This window comes from Nomascus leucogenys, chromosome 2, assembly GCF_006542625.1.
Source record: "Nomascus leucogenys isolate Asia chromosome 2, Asia_NLE_v1, whole genome shotgun sequence".
Lineage (NCBI taxonomy): Eukaryota > Metazoa > Chordata > Mammalia > Primates > Hylobatidae > Nomascus > Nomascus leucogenys.
In genome coordinates, this window is record NC_044382.1 from 12866016 (window position 1) to 12885692 (window position 19677).

A 19677-nucleotide genomic window follows, 5' to 3' on the forward strand; every position below is an offset into this window, starting at 1 on the left:
CAGGCCAGTTCACCCACCTTGTTACATGCTTTCATAATGCCATGTACCTCTCCTTTATTGAACGATTATTAATTACACAAGAATTTGGGTCATTTTTTAATTAACAACTCACAATCCAATTAGAATGCAGGTTCCAGGAGATGAAGGGTTGGTTTTATCATTGAATCTCCAAACCCAGTGGGCACGCCTGGCACAATGAAAGTTTATTGAGTAAATGCCAATGACATTAACTTATTAATATAAATATCACCTCATTTGTATAGTATGTAATTCATAGAATTCTATGTATAACTTTATAAGTGCTATAAAAATCACATCATTAAATATAATACACACATACATACAGACACATACTCAAATACTTCATTAATTTGATGGATATATGAAAATTTAAAAAAACTTGAGGGATTTCCTGAAGGAATGTGCTTATAGTTTCTGCTTTTTCTGCTCTTATGTATATGATACTCCTTTCACAGGAAAAATATCTTTCAGTTTGTCATGCACAGAGCTTCTCCTTCGATTCTTTCTGCAGATGATGACGTAACACTCAGCCCTTAAAATTATCTTTGCTAGAAAATATATCAATATCAGTTTACTGTTCCTAACTCCAAAGAGGGAAAAAAAGAAAAGAGAAAAGAATCAGGCAAGGGGACCTGAGCAGCAGAAAGTAATTGGACTCTCTAAATTGTACCATTCTCAAGAGGAATTACTGGCACACACTGCTTCTTCCCCGGACCACGCTGCGCATCCCTTGGAATCGCTACAGAAGCATTTTATTGCTCATTAAATATTTTTTAATGTGAATCCGCTCTTGGCATTTCTACTTTGTAGTTTTTTTTCTCACAAACCTTCCTGTGTTGCCTACCTCCTTCCCTACTACACGTAATTTAAAAGAAATTATGTAAGCTTATTTCTCTGATTAAGAAAGCCTAATGTGTAAACACACAAAGGATCTGACCAGTGTATCTCAAGTAGCTAATGAATCTGGCAAAGTTAAGCTCATTCTCAATAAAAATGGGCCCTACAAATCACTATAAAAAGTATGTTTTGTGCCTTAAGAGCCATAATTGTCACACATTTACAATTCATAACCAGTGACTGCAGGGTGCTTACTCTAGTTAACCCTCCATAGAATAGTGGATATTGATGCTGTGGAGAAGGGGCACAACAAAATCATCTGTCACTTGAAATACTCATTTGGGAAGCCTCCCACACCAATAAAATTCTGAAATGTAGCAATGGGAAGCCTGAACACGTTCTTCCCCCTAAACTGTAAGTGAGGAGAAAGGTGAGGGTTTGATATGCCCATGCACCTTGCTTGGAACAGCTTACCCCAGGTGTACTGGCTCCAAAATAGTAAAGAGAAAAAGTACAGTTGGATTGTCAAAAAGGTTATGTACCAAGCCTTCACTGTACCTGTCTGGACCTAAAGACTTGGCGACTGAAGACACATGAGTTCTGAGAAGCTTCCATGTCTTGACTGATTTGGTTAAAGCACAACTGGTTTATGATAAATAGCCAGATGAGTTAGTCTCACTGACTTTTAGTGAACAAATTTAATATACTTACAATTCTTTTAGCAAGCCTGACACATTATATGACTGCTGTTTAAAAATGATTTCCAAATCTTAAGAGTAATACTTGTTTGCAATTCAGTATTATTAACTGTAGTCACCATGCTATACATCAAATCTCCACAACTTTTTATCTTTCAACTAAAATTTTGTGCCTTTGACAAACAACTCTCTGTTTTACCCAATCTCAGCCCCTGACAACATTGTTCTACTCTTTGTTTCTATGAGTTCAACTTGTTAGATTCTACCTAGTATCAAGATCTTGCATTGCCAAAATGTGTAGGCTATCCCTGAGGTCTATAGCAAATGGCCATAGCCACACAACTGAATGTTTGGAATTACAGATTCCCAACTGGTAATCATGGGTATTTGCAATGAGTTCTTGGTCTTGGTGTAGTTTCAAATGTTCTTTTTCTTTTCTTCCTTTTTTTTTAAAGAGCATTCACGAAACTAGAAAAAGCTTATTTTTAATCCAATCTAACCCTTCTGCAATGCAAGGGAATTGTTCGGAAGGATTTGAAGACAAGGGAAATGTATTAGGTGAACTTTGGATGATCTTGGCCATCTGTTTCTCTGCCCCTGAGAGCGGAGTTTCCAGGAGTCACTCAATCATTCAAACATAGGAACTTAAATAGAAAAAAAAAAAAAACCCTAAATAAAATCAGTAGTCCTTCCTTTGGCCCTTATGTAACATACCACCTTAACCCTGTCTTTCTTTCATTCTCTCCAGACACCCCCCTTCCACCATGTATTCCCCACAACAGCCACTCCTTATATTTCCTTGTATAAAATCATTGCAGTTTGTGATGCAAAATAATGATCCCATGCTTCCTGGGTTTGCAATTTTAACCACACAAGCTTTTTAAGTTCAAGAGGCAGAATCAAAATGCATTTTTATTCTATATTATAATAAATGTGAATATCAAAAGATTCTCCCAGAGTTGTGTGACTGCTGGCATTTGTAAAAAGTCAGAGAATCTTGGAACTGAAAGAAGCAGAAATGTATTTAGTATTTCATTTGACTCTTGATGCAGAGGGAGAGAGGGAAAAACCCAATGATAAGCTGTGTTGCAAACTTATACATTTCTTTTTTTTTTTTTTTTTTTTTTAATGAGACAGAGTCTTACTCTGTCACCCAGGCTGGAGTGCAGTAGTGCGATCTCAGTTCATGGCAACCTCCGCCTCCCAGGTTCACACCATTCTCCTGCCTCAGCCTCCCGAGTAGCTGGGACTACAGGTGCCTGCCACCACACCTGGCTAATTTTTTGTATTTTTAGTAGAGATGGGGTTTCACCGTGTTAGCCAGGATGGTCTGGATCTCCTGGCCTCGTGATCTGCCTGCCTCAGCCTCCCAAAGCGCTGAGATTACAGGCATGAACCACCATGCCCTGCCACATTTCTTTTTAAATGATGTGTTTATTTTTCTGTGATCTAGATAAATGATGATGGATGTTGGAGGCCACACAAATGTTTCTTGTGATTAGGTACATCTGAAACCTGTTAGTAATAATATGAACCCGTGATCAATTAAGCAGCTGACCAATTATTACCTCCCCTTCCTTGCACTTGTTAGGCAATAAATAAGAAGGGCTGTGGAAGCTCATGGGAGCTGCCTTTGCTCACTAGAAGCAGGGAGCTCTCTTCTTCTTTCCCATGCTTGCCTTTTCTTTAAAATAGTTTCTTTTGTTTTGTGTTATTATTTCTACGGTCATCCCTTCATTCAGTCTTGTAATGATGGTCTCAAGCAGTAACAGTAGTAACTGCTGTAATGCTGGTCTCAAGTAGTAACCATGGCAGTCAGCCACAAGTGGCATCTGAACAGGGACTATCAGGGACAAACAGAGACTTGAAGAGACCTGAAGGGACCTGAAAAGGCCTGCAGGGATGAATAGAGATAAGTAAGAGATAAGAGATGAGATAAGTAGAGACAAATAGAGATACGCAGGGAAAGACAGGGACTTGCAGGAACTTGTGGGAACTAACAGATACCATAGGGACAGACAGGGATAGGCAAAGACTAGCAATATAAGGTCAGCGCCCTAAAGAGGTACAAAAGTAGAGACTAGCAGAAACTAGCAGAGATATGCAGGGATGGACAAGGATAGAAAGGGACAGATAGGGTCCTATAGGGACTTGAATGAGGCATTTTTTCTTAAGATGGCATAATAGAGCTAAGCCAAAAACCAAACACAGACTCTGGTGCTGGGGAAACCCTACTTGGTCCAAAGAGTTACCTTTGAGCTTACTGCTTAAGCTCTGTGTCTGCCACGCCTTGCCCAGCTTACAAGACACTCCAGCTCTCAATTTAATCATCAATAAAATAGAGACGGTGACCCAGGTCCTGAGGAATTCCAAGGAGCACAGAGCCACCCGAACCACTCTTAAGCCAAGTCCTTTAATTTTGTAAAGATTGGAGACACGGTTATCACATGTTTACCTCACATTTATGTGGCTACTTCTCAGCACTCTTTATGAGTTTCATGGGTGGAAACCAATGCTCCACTCACAGCTGTCAAATAACTGTCCCTGAACCCTGCTCGTCAACTATTTGGACTGTAGATACCAACAGCCTTAGTGTGCGTTGAAGTACTTGCTACACTTGCTAATAAATAGCCTCCTTATTTGTCCAACTAAAAGGATCAATCAAGAAAATCCACAGCCCCTACAGCCACACAAGTTTTCTTTCGGAAATGTGGAGCACCCAGATTCATAAAGCAAGTCCTGAGTGACCTACAAAGAGACTTAGACTCCCACACAATAATAATGGGAGATTTTAACACCCCACTGTCAACATTAGACAGATCAATGAGACAGAAAGTTAACAAGGATACCCAGGAATTGAACTCAGCTCTGCAACAAGCGGACCTAATAGACATCTACAGAACTCTCCACCCCAAATCAACAGAATATACATTTTTTTCAGCACCACACCACACCTATTCCAAAATTGACCACATAGTTGGAAGTAAAGCTCTCCTCAGCAAATGTAAAAGAACAGAAATTATAACAAACTGTCTCTCAGACCAAGGTGCAATCAAACTAGAACTCAGGATTAAGAAACTCACTCAAAACCGCTCAACTACATGGAAACTGAACAACCTGCTCCTGAATGACTACTGGGTACATAACAAAATGAAGGCAGAAATAAAGATGTTCTTTGAAACCAACGAGAACAAAGACACAACATACCAGAATCTCTGGGACACATTCAAAGCAGTGTGTAGAGGGAAATTTATAGCACTAAATGCCCACAAGAGAAAGCAGGAAAGATCCAAAATTGACACCCTAACATCACTATTAAAAGAACTAGAAAAGCAAGAGCAAACACATTCAAAAGCTAGCAGAAGGCTAGAAATAACTAAAATCAGAGCAGAACTGAAGGAAATAGAGACACAAAAAACCCTTCAAAAAATTAATGAATCCAGGAGCTGGTTTTTCGAAAAGATCAACAAAATTGATAGACCACTAGCAAGACTAATAAAGAAGAAAAGAGAGAAGAATCAAACAGACGCAATAAAAAATGATAAAGGGGATACCACCACTGATCCCACAGAAATACAAACTACGATCAGAGAATACTATAAATACCTCTATGCAAATAAACTAGAAAATCTAGAAGAAATGGATAAATTCCTCGACAAATACACCCTCCCAAGACTAAACCAGGAAGAAGTTGAATCTCTGAATAGACCAATAACAGGCTCTGAAATTGTGGCAATAATCAATAGCTTACCAACCAAAAAGTGTCCAGGACCTGATGGATTCACAGCTGAATTCTACCAGAGGTACAAGGAGGAACTGGTACCATTCCTTCTGAAACTATTCCAATCAATAGAAAAAGAGGGAATCCTCCCTAACACATTTTATGAAGCCAGCATCATCCTGATACCAAAGCCGGGCAGAGACACAACTGAAAAAGATAATTTCAGACCAATATCCCTGATGAACATTGATGCAAAAATCCTCAATAAAATACTGGCAAACCGAATCCAGCAGCACATCAAAAAGCTTATCCACCATGATCAAGTGGGCTTCATCCCTGGGATGCAAGGCTGGTTCAACATACACAAATCAATAAATGTAATCCAGCATATAAACAGAGCCAAAGACAAAAACCATATGATTATCTCAATAGATGCAGAAAAGGCCTTTCACAAAATTTAACAACCCTTCATGCTAAAAATTCTCAATAAATTAGGTATTGATGGGATGTATCTCAAAATAATAAGAGCTATCTATGACAAACCCACAGCCAATATCATACTGAATGGGCAAAAACTGGAAGCATTCCCTTTGAAAACTGGCACAAGACAGGGATGCCCTCTCTAACCACTCCTATTCAACATAGTACTGGAAGTTCTGGCCAGGGTAATCAGGCAGGAGAAGGAAATAAGGGTATTCAATTAGGAAAAGAGGAAGTCAAATTGTCCCTGTTTGCAGATGACATGATTGTATATCTAGAAAACCCCATTGTCTCAGCCCAAAATCTTCTTAAGCTGATAAGCAACTTCAGCAAAGTCTCAGGATACAAAATCAATGTGTGAAAATCACAAGCATTCTTGTACACCAATAACAGACAAACGGAGAGCCAAATCATGAGTGAACTCCCATTCACAATTGCTTCAAAGAGAATAAAATACCTAGGAATCCAACTTACAGGGGATGTGAAGGACCTCTTCAAGGAGAACTACAAACCACTGCTCAATGAAATAAAAGAGGATACAAACAAATGCAAGAACATTCCATGCTCATGGGTTGGAAGAATCAATATCGTGAAAATGGCCACACTGCCCAAGGTAATTTATAGATTCAATGCCATCCCCATCAAGCTACCAATGACTTTCTTCACAGAATTGGAAAAAACTGCTTTGAAGTTCATATGGAACCAAAAAAGAGCCCACATGGCCAAGTCAATCCTAAGCCAAAAGAACAAAGCTGGAGGCATCACGCTACCTGACTTCAAACTATACTACAAGGCTATGGTAACCAAAACAGCATGGTACTGGTACCACAACAGAGACATAGATCAATGGAACAGAACAGAGCCCTCAGAAATAATGCTGCATATCTACAACTATCTGATCTTTGACAAACCTGACAAAAACAAGCAATGGGAAAAGGATTCCCTATTTAATAAATGGTGCTGGGAAAACTGGCTAGCCATATGTAGAAAGCTGAAACTGGATCCCTTCCTTACACCTTATACAAAAATTAATTCAAGATGGATTAAAGACTTAAATGTTAGACCTAAAACCATAAAAACCCTAGAAGAAAACCTAGGCAATACCATTCAGGACATAGGCGTGGGCAAGGACTCCATGTCTAAAACACCAAAAGCAATGGCAACAAAAGCCAAAATTGACAAATGGGATCTAATTAAACTAAAGAGCTTCTGCACAGCAAAAGAAACTACCATCAGAGTGAACAGGCAACCTACAGAATGGGAGAAAATTTTCGCAACCTACTCATCTGACAAAGGGCTAATATCCAGAATCTACAATGAACTCAAACAAATTTACAAGAAAAAAACAAACAACCCCATCAAAAAGTGGGCGAAGGACATGAACAGACACTTCTCAAAAGAAGACATTTATGCAGCCAAAAAACACATGAAGAAATGCTCATCATCACTGGCCATCAGAGAAATGCAAATCAAAACCACAATGAGATACCATCTCACACCAGTTAGAATGGCCATCATTAAAAAGTCAGGAAACAACAGGTGCTGGAGAGGATGTGGAGAAATAGGAACACTTTTACACTGTTGGTGGGACTGTAAACTAGTTCAACCATTGTGGAAGTCAGTGTGGTGATTCCTCAGGGATCTAGAACTAGAAATACCATTTGACCCAGCCATCCCATTACTGGGTATATACCCAAAGGGCTATAAATCATGCGGCTATAAAGACATTTGCACACGTATGCTTATTGGGGCACTATTGACAATAGCAAAGACTTGGAACCAACCCAAATGTCCAACAACGATAGACTGGATTAAGAAAATGTGGCACATATACACCATGGAATACTAGGCAGCCATAAAAAATGATGAGTTCATGTCCTTTGTAGGGACATGGATAAAACTGGAAACCATCATTCTTAGCAAACTATCGCAAGGACAAAAAACCAAACACCGCATGTTCTCACTCATAGGTAGGAATTGAACAATGAGAACTCATGGACACAGGAAAGGGAACATCACACTCCAGGGACTCTTGCGGGTTGGGGGGAGGGGGGAGGGACAGCATTAGGAGATATACTTAATGCTAAATGACGAGTTAATGGGTGCAGCACACCAACATGGCACATGGATACATATGTAACAAACCTGCACATTGTGCACATGTACCCTAAAACTTAAAGTATAATAATAATAATAATAATAAAAAGATATTCCATGGAAGGCCTATCTAGTAGAGCCTCAAATCTATTTGAATAAAAATGGCACTCATTGAGAAAAAAAAAAAAAAAAGACCATTAAAAAAGGATAAGGGCCAAATGTATAATTGATAAGTCATCAACTGATAAGATTTTTATGGATGTAGGAATGCAGAAATTAATACTATATTTGCTTTTGCCATAAGTAAATGTTCTATTTAAAAAAAAAAGAAATGCTGGGTTTGAGGATGATTCTATTTATGAATAAGAATGAACATTTCTTTAATTTGCTTCTTTAAAATTATTTAAAATAATTGTCAAGTCACTTGTTTATAGTAGAGACTGTTGCCTATGTGACATAATGAGGCTTCAGTGGTGCCTTTTTGCCTTTGTTTTTTCTAGAAATAAATCCCCTGCTAATATCTGGCTTTCTGCTCTGGGTTCATCTCACATCGCCTCCTGTAACTGGCTTGTTCTTTTCAGATGCTTGTTTCATGACACAAATGATACTTTTCTCTTAGTTATTTACTGTTTATTTTTAATAATGCAAGAAAACCACACCTATTATGAAAACCAGTACCTTGACAATAACTTAAATGAACTCACAAAGTCCTTCATCCTGTTTCCCTGCCTCCCTGAACTAGAGGTAACTATTATTCTGAATCTTATGCTGATAATTCTTTTGGGGAGTGTGTGTATGTGCATGAGGTCTCTTAATGTAGCATACTTTAAAAAGTAAATTGTTTAATTTTAGTTGTTTTAAACTTGATAAAACAGTACACTATACAATCTTTTAAAAGTTACATTTATCATGCAGTGTAATTCTAGAATTAATGTATTTTAAAAAGTTGATTTTTTTACTGCTACACAGTATTTTACTGTTGCATAGGTTTGTATTTTTGCAAACAAAAGTTTAATCCATGAATTAAGGGAGTTGTTTCCAGTTGACCAAGAGAAAAACAATAAAAATTAGTATAGTACATTTTTTAAGGTTTTGGTCTTCTTTAGGAGAACTCTGTAAAACGAATGAAGTTGTAAGCATGTTGCTTTCACCTTCTTTTGTGCTTTGAGGCAGCCCAGTCTGCTGAGTGGTGAACTTTCCGGGTTCATATTTAATGCAGATGCTGCCAATCCTCTTGAGGCCAGCACTGTGAAAAATAGTTCTACTGCACCGCTTTACCTGAGCCTTGCCTGTATAGTGACAGGCTGTGCATCCCTCCTGTATAGACATGCCTGATTTAAGTAAATGTCAGTGAGGGAGGGATATGATCTAATGCCTTTCAATATTAGAACCACAGTTTTGTTAGAGGTAACATTATGGCTTCCATTTTTATATTGTTTATCTGGTTGGGTAGCGATTCTTCAGCCTGTGGACTCCTAAGGAAAAAAACAAAGAAACCAAACTACTAGAGGTCTTCATGGCTCCCCATTTCCTACCCATCTTTAAAGTACAATTATAGTGAGAATAATATGTGGTAGGGAAAACAAAAGATCTTCCGAGGTGAGAATTTCTTTGCAGGAACACTCCAGTCTACTCTCATCCTGATGTTCCACCTTCAGTGAATTTCAAGAGTTACACTAGGATATTACTGTTACTCCCGATACCATTATGCCTAAGAAAAGGGTTTATTTCTTGCCTAGTATCATATAATGGCTTATTTTCTTGCCTTAAAAAAAATGACAACTGATATTCCTGGAGCATTTACTATATGCCAAGAATCATGGTATTTTACGTGTATTATTTCATATATTACAACAACTGTATGAAATGAATATTATTATTATGATTTTACCGTTTTACAGATGAGAAAACTTGTCCAAGCTCACATGTGAGCTCTCAAAATCAGGCTTTAATTAAGGTTACCATATTAAATGTGATTCAGTCACCTTTAACTGGTGATCTTTTTACTCTTCTTACTCTTTGTCATCACTTATTATCTGTTGACAATGAGCTAGAGATTTCCAACCTTATTATCCTTATATCAAATGGAATAATACCTGAAAAGATTTATATGTATAGACATGAAGTTGCCAATGAAATAATTTTGAAATATGTGCAATATAATCTTATGCACGTAAAAATAAAAAGTATTTATCTACATAACTGTACAAATATATAATAAAAATTATAAAGGGGGGGTTACTCTTTTTTTTTTTTTCTTTTTTTGAGACAGCCTTGCTCTGTCGCCCAGGCTGGAGTGCAGTGGCGTGATCTCGGCTCATTACAACCTCTGCCTCCTGTGTTCACACCATTCTCCTGCCTCAGCCTCCCGATTAGCTGGGACTACAGGTGCCGCCACCACGCCTGGCTAATTTTTTGTATTTTTTGTAGAGACGGAGTTCCACTATATTAGCCAGGATGGTCTTGATCTCCTGACCTCATGATCCACCTGCCTCGGCCTCCCAAAGTGCTTGCATTACAGACTTGAGCCACCGTGCCCGGCCTAAAGGGGGGCTACTCTTTGAGAAGACAAGAACGGAGTAGGATTAGAGTGAGATTAAAAGGAAAAATCCACTTTTTATAATAAACACTTTTTAAAATTATTTTTTACATAAGCATTTTTTCTGGTCATTAAAAAGTTAAAATATAAAATATGTAGACCTATCAAAGATTTTTAAGTTTGTAACACAAAACTAAAAGGGTGATAATCAAAATTGACATTTGCCAATACTCTTCCAAATTCTCCCAACCTCACATCTCATACAAATTTAGAAAGTAATTTATTAATGAATGGAATAACAAAATTGGAAAATGGGAATATGATATTAATGAATGAGAAATTCCAGAGACCTTCTGAAAAAGAGTGGAATTGGTAGAACAAAATGATCAAAGGCAACTATGACCCAAAGTATACAAAGTAAAATGTTCTCGTGAATACAGAGAAGAACCATGCTCAGTGAGTGAACACTGAAGGAAAGGCAACCACTGAGGAAACAAAAGAACAAGTAATCACAGAGCCACCATGAGAGCTTTCACAAGGAGCCCCTGTCTGAAGCGAGCCACCATGAGAGCTTTCACAAGGAGCCCCTGTCTAAAGCGAGCCACCATGAGAGCTTTCACAAGGATCCCCTGTCTGAAGCGAGCCACCATGAGAGCTTTCACAAGGAGCCCCTGTCTGAAGCAAAGGAATTAGCCATGGCAAAATATGCCCAAGTATGATGCAGTAAGAATTGGCACTGGGGCAGGAGAGGCAAGGAAAGGTCCTGCAGAATAATGAATTCAGGCAGGGCAGGGATCCACATCCATCTAGAAACATCAAAACATCATCTTTTTTAGCAGTTCTCATCTGAGCACGGCTTTGATAAAAGCAGAGGTTCTCAAATAGAAGAATGAATAGAAAACCAAAGATTCTCAAATATTTGAACAAAATCAAAACCATAAAACAGAGGCAAGAAGATCTGAAAATGGAAAGATTAATATCTCAAAGTTATGTTAATTACAGTAAGTGTAAATGATAGAGTCAGAGGGACTTTAAATCTTAAAAAAGTTTTAAAAAAAATAGTACCTCACTGGTAAGCACATAGTCTCAAAGTAGGCGTCACAAACAAGTAAGGGAGACATTAAATTTTGATCTCTTTGGCCTTTCCTGCTCTACATGTGAGATAGGGGTATAGGGAGGAAAAAAAAGAAAAAAACATGATTGCAAAGATGCAAACCTACTTGTTGCAAAAGATAGGCAATGCTTCTCCAGTCACAGCAAGGTAATGTACTTTGCCTCTTCTGAAATACAATAGTTTTCTCTTCTTTAAATACCTCTCTTCACTTGGGGACGAAGTCCATCCTTTAGCTTACTCAGGGATATTGCCCCACAATTCTATCTTTGAAAAACCTTTCTCTAATGACCAATGATGATGAGCATTTTTTCTTATGTCTGTTGGCTGCATAAATGTCTTCTTTTGAGAAGTGTCTGTTCACATCCTTTCCCCATTTTTTGATGGGGTTGTTTTTTTCTTGTAAATTTGTTTAAGTTCTTTGTAGATTCTGGATATTAGCCCTTTGTCAGACGGATAGATTGCAAAAATGTTCTTCCATTCTGTAGGTTGCCTGTTCACTCTGAGGATAGTTTCTTTTGCTGTGCAGAAGCTCTTTAGTTTAATTAGATCCCATTTGTCTATTTTGGCTTACGTTGTCATTGCTTTTGGTGTTTTAGACATGAAGTCTTTGCCCATGCCTATGTCCTGAATGGTACTATAGCCCAGGTTTTCTTCTAGGATTTTACTGCACGCCAGTTAGAATGGCGATCATTAAAAAGTCAGGAAACAACAGATGCAGGAGAGATTGTGGAAAAATAGGAATACCTTTACGCTGTTGGTGGGAGTGTAAATTAGTCCAACCATTGTGAAAGACAGTGTGGCGATTCCTCAAGGATCTAGAACTAGAAAAACCATTTGACCCAGCAATCCCATTACTAGGCATGTACCCAAAGAATTATAAATCATTCTATGATAAAGACACATGCACACGCATGTTTATTGCAGCTCTATTCATAATAGCAAAGACTTGGAACCAACCCAAATGTCCATCAATGGTAGACTGGATTAAGAAAATGTGGCACATATATACCACGGAATACCATGCAGCCATAAAAAAGGATGAGTTCATGTCTTTGCAGGGACATAGATGAAGCTGGAAACCATCATTCTCAGCAAACAATCACAAGATCAGAAAACCAAACACCACATGTTCTCACTCATAAGTGGGAGTTGAACAATGAGAACACATGGACACAGGGAGGGGAACATCACACACCGGGGCCTGTTGGGTGGTGGGGGGAAAGGGGAGGGATAACATTAGGAGAAATACTTAATGTAGGTGATGGGTTGATGGGTGCAGCAAACCACCATGACACGTGTATACCTATGTAACAAAACTGCATATTCTGCACATGTAACCCAGAACTTGAAGTATTAAGAAGAAAAAAAAAAAGCTTTCAATTGTCAACACAGCCTCATTTCAAGGAATTAACAGCAACTCCTTGGAAAGAATAATAGATATACCTTTGTTTCTATTGAACTCATTCCATCAGGCTTTCACCACTATCATGAACATTGGCTAACCCTTGTCAATGTCACCATATAGTAAGGTCTCCACATTGCTAAATCCAATGCAAGCCTTCCAGCCCTCATCTTATTTGATAGACTGCATTTCTTAAGGCTGATTCCTCCCTGCCTCAAAACCTTTGCCTTCCATGAAATCAGAATACCCTGACTCTTCCCCTTCTTCATGGGACACTCTGTCTCAATCTCTTTGAATGGTTTCTCTGCCTTACCCCAGTAATTAAATGTAGAAGTGTCTAACAGTTTCACTTTTCAGTTTCAGCTCTTCTTTTTCTGCATTCTCTTCTTAGGTGATCTTGTATAGTCTTGGGGCTTTTTCATACTCTCCAGAAAATCTCAAATATTTATAGAGTCCAGATGTCTCCCATGAGCTACGGACTCTTTTATCTAACTGCTATTTGACCTTCCTCTAATATGCGTTACTGGCTACTCAAATTTAAAATGTCTACAAGTAAACTTCTGACTTATCCCGTAAAAACTTGCTTTATACACAGATTTTTCTGAGCTCAGATCATGGAAAATTTTATCCTCCCATTATTCGGGCAAAATCTTTGACATCGTCCTAGAGTTCTCTCTTTCCCTCCCATCACACAACCAGTCTGTTTGCAAATCCTGATTTTACCTTCAAATTCAAGCATTTTTCACTACCTTGAATGCCACACTCTTGTCTAAGCCACCTTTAAATCCCCCCTCACTTCCTAATTGGCCTCTTAGTTGAATTGTCTTTGCTCCCTTCCTCTCTTTCCCTCCCAAACACCCTCCTACCCATGCCATCATCCAAGCCTATTCTCAACCCAGCAAGATGGAAAGAATCTTCTAACAAAAATCTCTGTCAGATCATAGCACTTTTATGTTCAAAGCCCACCAAAGGTTTTCCTTGTCACTCAGAGTAAAAGCTGGTGCTGCTGCCATGGCTCCCAAGCCACCCTGTGGTCTGCCTACCACAGCTAAATGACCATAGTTTCCCCACTCAAAGTTTCCCAGTCACCTCAACCCCCTGGCTATTCCTGGATTATAGGAAGAGTGCTCTTTCCTTGGAGCATTTGCAATTGCCCTTCCTTCTGTGGAGCACTCATTTCCTAGACATCCACTTGGCTCTCCCCACTGCTTTCACATCCTGCCTCAAATGTCATCGAATCAGGGAAGCCCTGTCTGATCTTATAAAACAACAGCCTCTGGCTGCCCTTCCTGGTTCTGTCCATTTACTTTTTTATTATGTGTTGACATACAGTGTGTTTGCCTTCTTTTTTATTGTTTTATTCCTGACTAGCTTCAATGACAACAGGAACTGTCTATTCATTGCAATCATTTCACTGTCTCGAACAGTGCTTGGCAGAGTGTAGGTGCCTAATAAATATTTCATACTCAAATAGACAATTGGCTTCTTGTTATTAAGCCAGATTTATCCAACTTGTTTTTAAAACCATTAAACTAACTTGTTTTAAGCATACCTGGAACAGCCACACAAATGGATGGTGTATGAAACCACAAAGGACTGTTTTAAGAAACCCCAAAGAGCAGAGATCATAAAGGCTGCATTATCTAAAAGCAATGCAATAAAAATAGAAATTAACAATAAATGACCTTGAACATAACTGTGAAAAATATATGTATCCATGTGGAAACTTGAAAACATCTGTTAACTCAATTAAAATTATAAAAAATCACTATAATCTTGAACAATTCACAAACAAAAGACAATGAAAGTACTGTAGGAGATGCAGCTAAAGTAGCATCTAGAAGTAAACCTGAAGCCTCAAAATAACACACTAGAAGAGTTTAAACTTTGAAAAACAAATCATATGACTTGAGAGACTGAAAAACAACAAAAAAGAAAACAAAGTAGTCAATAATAGAAATTAATAAAGATGAAAAAACTATTTATTGAAATTTAAATTAAGGGAAATTCAGTTGATTAATGAAACCAAAATTTTCCGCTTTGAAAGGTTTAGAATATTATCAACATGTCTGAGTAGGAAAAAAGAGGGAGAATAAATGAGACATAAAAATGAAATTATAAATAAGAACAATATCCTAGTGAATTTGAGTGTTACTATTTAATGACTATATTTATGACGAACAAGAATAGGAAACAGAGGCAGAGTAAACAACTAGGAAGTTATTTCCAAGTTAGGAGAGAAGTGATTGTTGAAGCTTAGGTGAGAATGGTAGCTCCAAGGAGGTAGAAAAGGTTGAGGGGTGAACTAGAAAACTAAGTAAAAGTAGGTGATTGATTGGGTGAAGAGGTTAAAGAGAAATATATCTCTCTACTTGCCACCTTTCACTTTGCAATCTTGTTCTAATTGCGACTGAGAGGGGTGAAGACAAAGACTGGGAATTTATTTTCAGTTCTTGAAATTTGCTCAACACCTTCCATTAACGTGAATATTTCAATTACCCCAAGCTCATTAGGCTCTTAAAAATGGGAGACCTGATGAGAATGTAGCCTTTTAAAAACTCTTAAGGGTCTATTTTCCATTTGTATGTGGGGTTTAGATTTTGCCCGGATTTCTGTGTCTGGAATAGCTCCCCAATAAAGTTTAAGAAGTCAGTGATAACTTCATTAGGTACATGGGAAGTTCATTGATTTAATTAACAAAATTACTACTGAGATCTAAATTTGAAAAAGAAGTTACCAAATACTTGACAGGTTATTTGAATTACTACATTTGCAAGTCCTAATAAGAATAGTAATTCTTCACAAAAGCATGAGGAGAATGATTTGGGAGTTTGGGCTTAAAGTTGATAGGTACAGATGATATAAACTAAGTAAAAAAAATAGTATTAGAAATTTTAACAACAATACTGTCTTCCAGGACATTACTCATTCCTGTATTTTTTCCGTAACTGGATTCTCCTTTCCAGTCCATTTGCTCATTCTTTTCCATTTCCGCAGCATCCAAAGTTTCATGACCCTCAGTTCTCAGACCGTGAACCTCATCTCTATCTACACATTCGTTCCTTTGGCATACTCATCCATTTTCATGGATTTAAGTATTCTATGCTATAAAATCTTCCACATTTATTTTTCCACCCTGAACCTCTCCCCTGCATTTCAGAATCACATGCCTAACTGTCCACTTGATATATTTCTGTGAAATCTAATTAGCATTTCAAATGTATCATATCCCAAACTCAAATTTTTGGTTTTACCTCCTTACACCTGTTCCTCCCACAGTGTTCCCCATCTCAGTAGACAACTACTCTTGAGTTTCTAGCTCTTTAGGCCAAACGGCCTTGGAATCATTCTTGTTTCCTCTTTCCCACACCTCACATTCATTCCTTAGTAAAGCCCATTGCTTTTTTATTTTCAAAATCTATGCCTTCTCAGCATGTCCCTGTTACCACTCTGTTCCAATCCAACATCATCTTTCATTTAGATTTTTTTTTTTTTTTTTGAGACAGAGTTTTGCTCCCGTTGCCCAGGCTGGACTGCAATGGCACGATCTTGGCTCACTGCAACTATTGCCTCCTGGGTTCTAGTGATTCTCCTGCCTCAGCCTCCTGAGTAGCTGGAATTACAGGCGCGTGCCACCACGCCCGGCTAATTTTGTATTTTTAGTAGAGACGGGGTTTCTCCATGTTGGTCAGGCTGGTTTCAAACTCCCAACCTCAGGTGATCTGCCCACCTTGGCCTCCCAAAGTACTGCGATTACAGGTATGAGCCACCGAGCCTGGCCTCTTTTAGATTTTTTAGCAGCCTTTCCACTGGCCTTTCATCTTCTCCACTTCCCCTTCTGTGTCCACTCTCCTGTAGTCTATGCTCAACTCAGCAGCCAGAGTTATTCTCTTAATATGTAAGTCATTTCATCCAGTTTGCTTTACTAAAGCCCTCTAATATCTTCTCCACTCAATTTAAGAAAAACTAAAATCATTATTAGTACATAATATTTGCACACATTCATGGGGGTACCTGTGATATTTTGTTCCATGCATAGAGTGTGTAATGGTCAAGTCAGGGTAAAATCTTTGCAGTAGTTCACAAAGCTTTATGTAATCTGGCTCTACATTAGCTCTCTGTCTTTATTTCCTGCTAATTTCTCCCCAGACCACTCTGCTGCTCCTCAATTCAGGGCATTTTCAATGCTGTCCCCTTTTCTGAAACTATTCTCCCCCAGATTGGGTGACTGCTCAGATGTCATTTCTAAATGATGCTTTCCCTTTTCTACCCTATGAAAAGCTATACTTCCTATACCTTGACATCCTCTCTCCTCCCCTATTTTATTTTTTTTTATTTTTAATTTTTTACAGCAATTATCACCATTAGACATCCTAGTTTTGTTGTGTGAATGAATAAATGTAATGAATTGGAATCATTCATTCTTGGATGAGGAGATTGAAGCTACATGGCTTCATGAGACTTCAGCTTGGCGTGCCTCGGTCTATTCATATATCACTGGTACTCATAAAATAAAGATGTTTCTGTAGAGATTAAATATAAAATAATTGGTAAACTGAATACTACCATATCAACCAGATCACAATTGCCCTCTTCCCCTTATTGCATTAGAGAAAAATGTGTATGATACTTGAAATCTAATTATTTTAGTTTTTCTATGGCATTAATGATATTTCCCAAGAACTACCAAATTTCCAATTAGGAAAAGTTATCACATTAATTATTGCTAAATGAGTAGTCTAACTGTGAGTTGCATGACGATAGCAACATTTTGATAATTTTAATATACACTCTTGTTTTATCAGTATGACCAGAATGACATACAATGTATGAGTGACATGAGGCCCTGGGTATAAGGGTTGCCTTTCTTCTTTGGGTCTACATTATTTATTTTAAGATCCTGAGCAAAAGAGTCCTTTAACCATGGAGAGACATACTAAAAGTCATCATCCTATGCTAATTTTTTTTTTTTAAGTGAGAGGAATTGCAATAATAACAGTTTATGTTTGTGCAGGACGTACAAATATTTTCATATTCTGAATCTGTTCTGAATCAAATCTGAAGTGATGTTCTGACTCTAACTAACTTCTCTACGATTCAGTTTGCTCATCTCAGAAATAAGAGAGGTAGACTTGATAGCCATATGGTTCTAGGATGGGGGATATGCTGGTCTTAACATTCCCTAATGCCAAATTTTTACAAATTCCCTTCATCCTCCTATGCAATGTTTACACCAGTTGGACATTACATATAGATAGCCCAAACATTTGCAAATTCAGCAATGTTGTCTTATTGTACCCTTCCTACTCTCTACTTAATAAAACTTTCTGGGTCTGAAGACTGCTGAGAAGTTACTCCCAAGACTTTGCTCTTCGTCTGGTAATTTAATCTTTGCTCTTCTTCATAATTCAATTTTGTCAACCTTTTCTTCAGGGGAATTTAAAATTTACTACCATAACTACTTAATAGGCTGCTTCTTGTGATAAGGGGATGAGAAATTTACTTTTGGGGACATGTGCTGACTTCCTCATGGGTACCATTTGGTCTACTTACTGCTGACCTCAGGATTCTGTAACTTCAAATGTTAATGATTTCTGAAATGTGAGGACTTCTTAACCTCTCACTGAAGATTCACCTGAAAAGTATGTCACAACAGCTAAGTATGTAATACATGTTCCTTAAGTGTTTTTCTTCTAAACAACTAAAACCTTCCATTTTCAAAATGATCAACTACTCCCATTAACTGTTTTGGTTTAAAATGCACTAAAATAAAGGTATTTTATAGTTACCTATACAAGTATGGTTATTTAGCATAGTTACAGGATATAAAATAATGTTTATGGCTGGCTATGAGCCATGGGAGTCATGTGACATATCTATTTTACTTTACACATCTATATGGGCCAGATATTATACTGATGAGAAATATAGAAATATATTAGGTACCGTATAAAACTAAATGTACTAGGACGTAAAGAGTGATATAAGACAACGAATATATTCTGTGGCAATAATACATTCTTATTATGAGTATAAAGGAGATAGAAGAATTTTAATTGGGTCTTAACGAAAGAAAAGAAATGCAGTTGGCAGAGATGGGTATTGCAGGGAAAGGCATTGTGGAATTAGGAATTGCACGGACAGAGTATAAAAATAATTTACTATAGCTAAAATTTAGATTATTCGTATTACTAGCAGTAATGCTAGTTGCTGTAGGAAACCCAAACTCTGAACAATTTACCACCATAACGCTTATTTCTTTTTCACGTCACAGTCTAAGATGGGTCCCTGTGTGATTTCTATCCCACGCAGTCCTTCAGAGACCAAGGTATATTCCATGTGGTTACTCCACCTGTCCCTGTTCAAGGGCCTTAGAATCTTTCATGAGATTCTCTACATCTAATATTATAAGCAAAGGCATAATAGTTCATGAATGATCATGTGAGAATTGAGAAAGGTCATGTCTAGAAGTGGTTTACACCACTTTCACCTGCCTCCAACTGGCCTAAACTCAGAGTGTTATTTCCCTCAACAGCAAGAGGCTAGTAGATGCAGTGTGCTGGGGACAAGAGGTGACACCTGATATTGAGCACAGCATTCTCTGCCACAGTACACTCACGGAGAGAATAGATATTTAGTAGAAAAAAAAAACAAAAAAAGCAGGTTCTATTCAGATCATGGAAGATATTTTGAATTTACTCTGTAGGTTATAGGAAAAACGACCATTGCCTCAAAGAAGAAACAAACTACCAAATCTCTTTCTTTCAA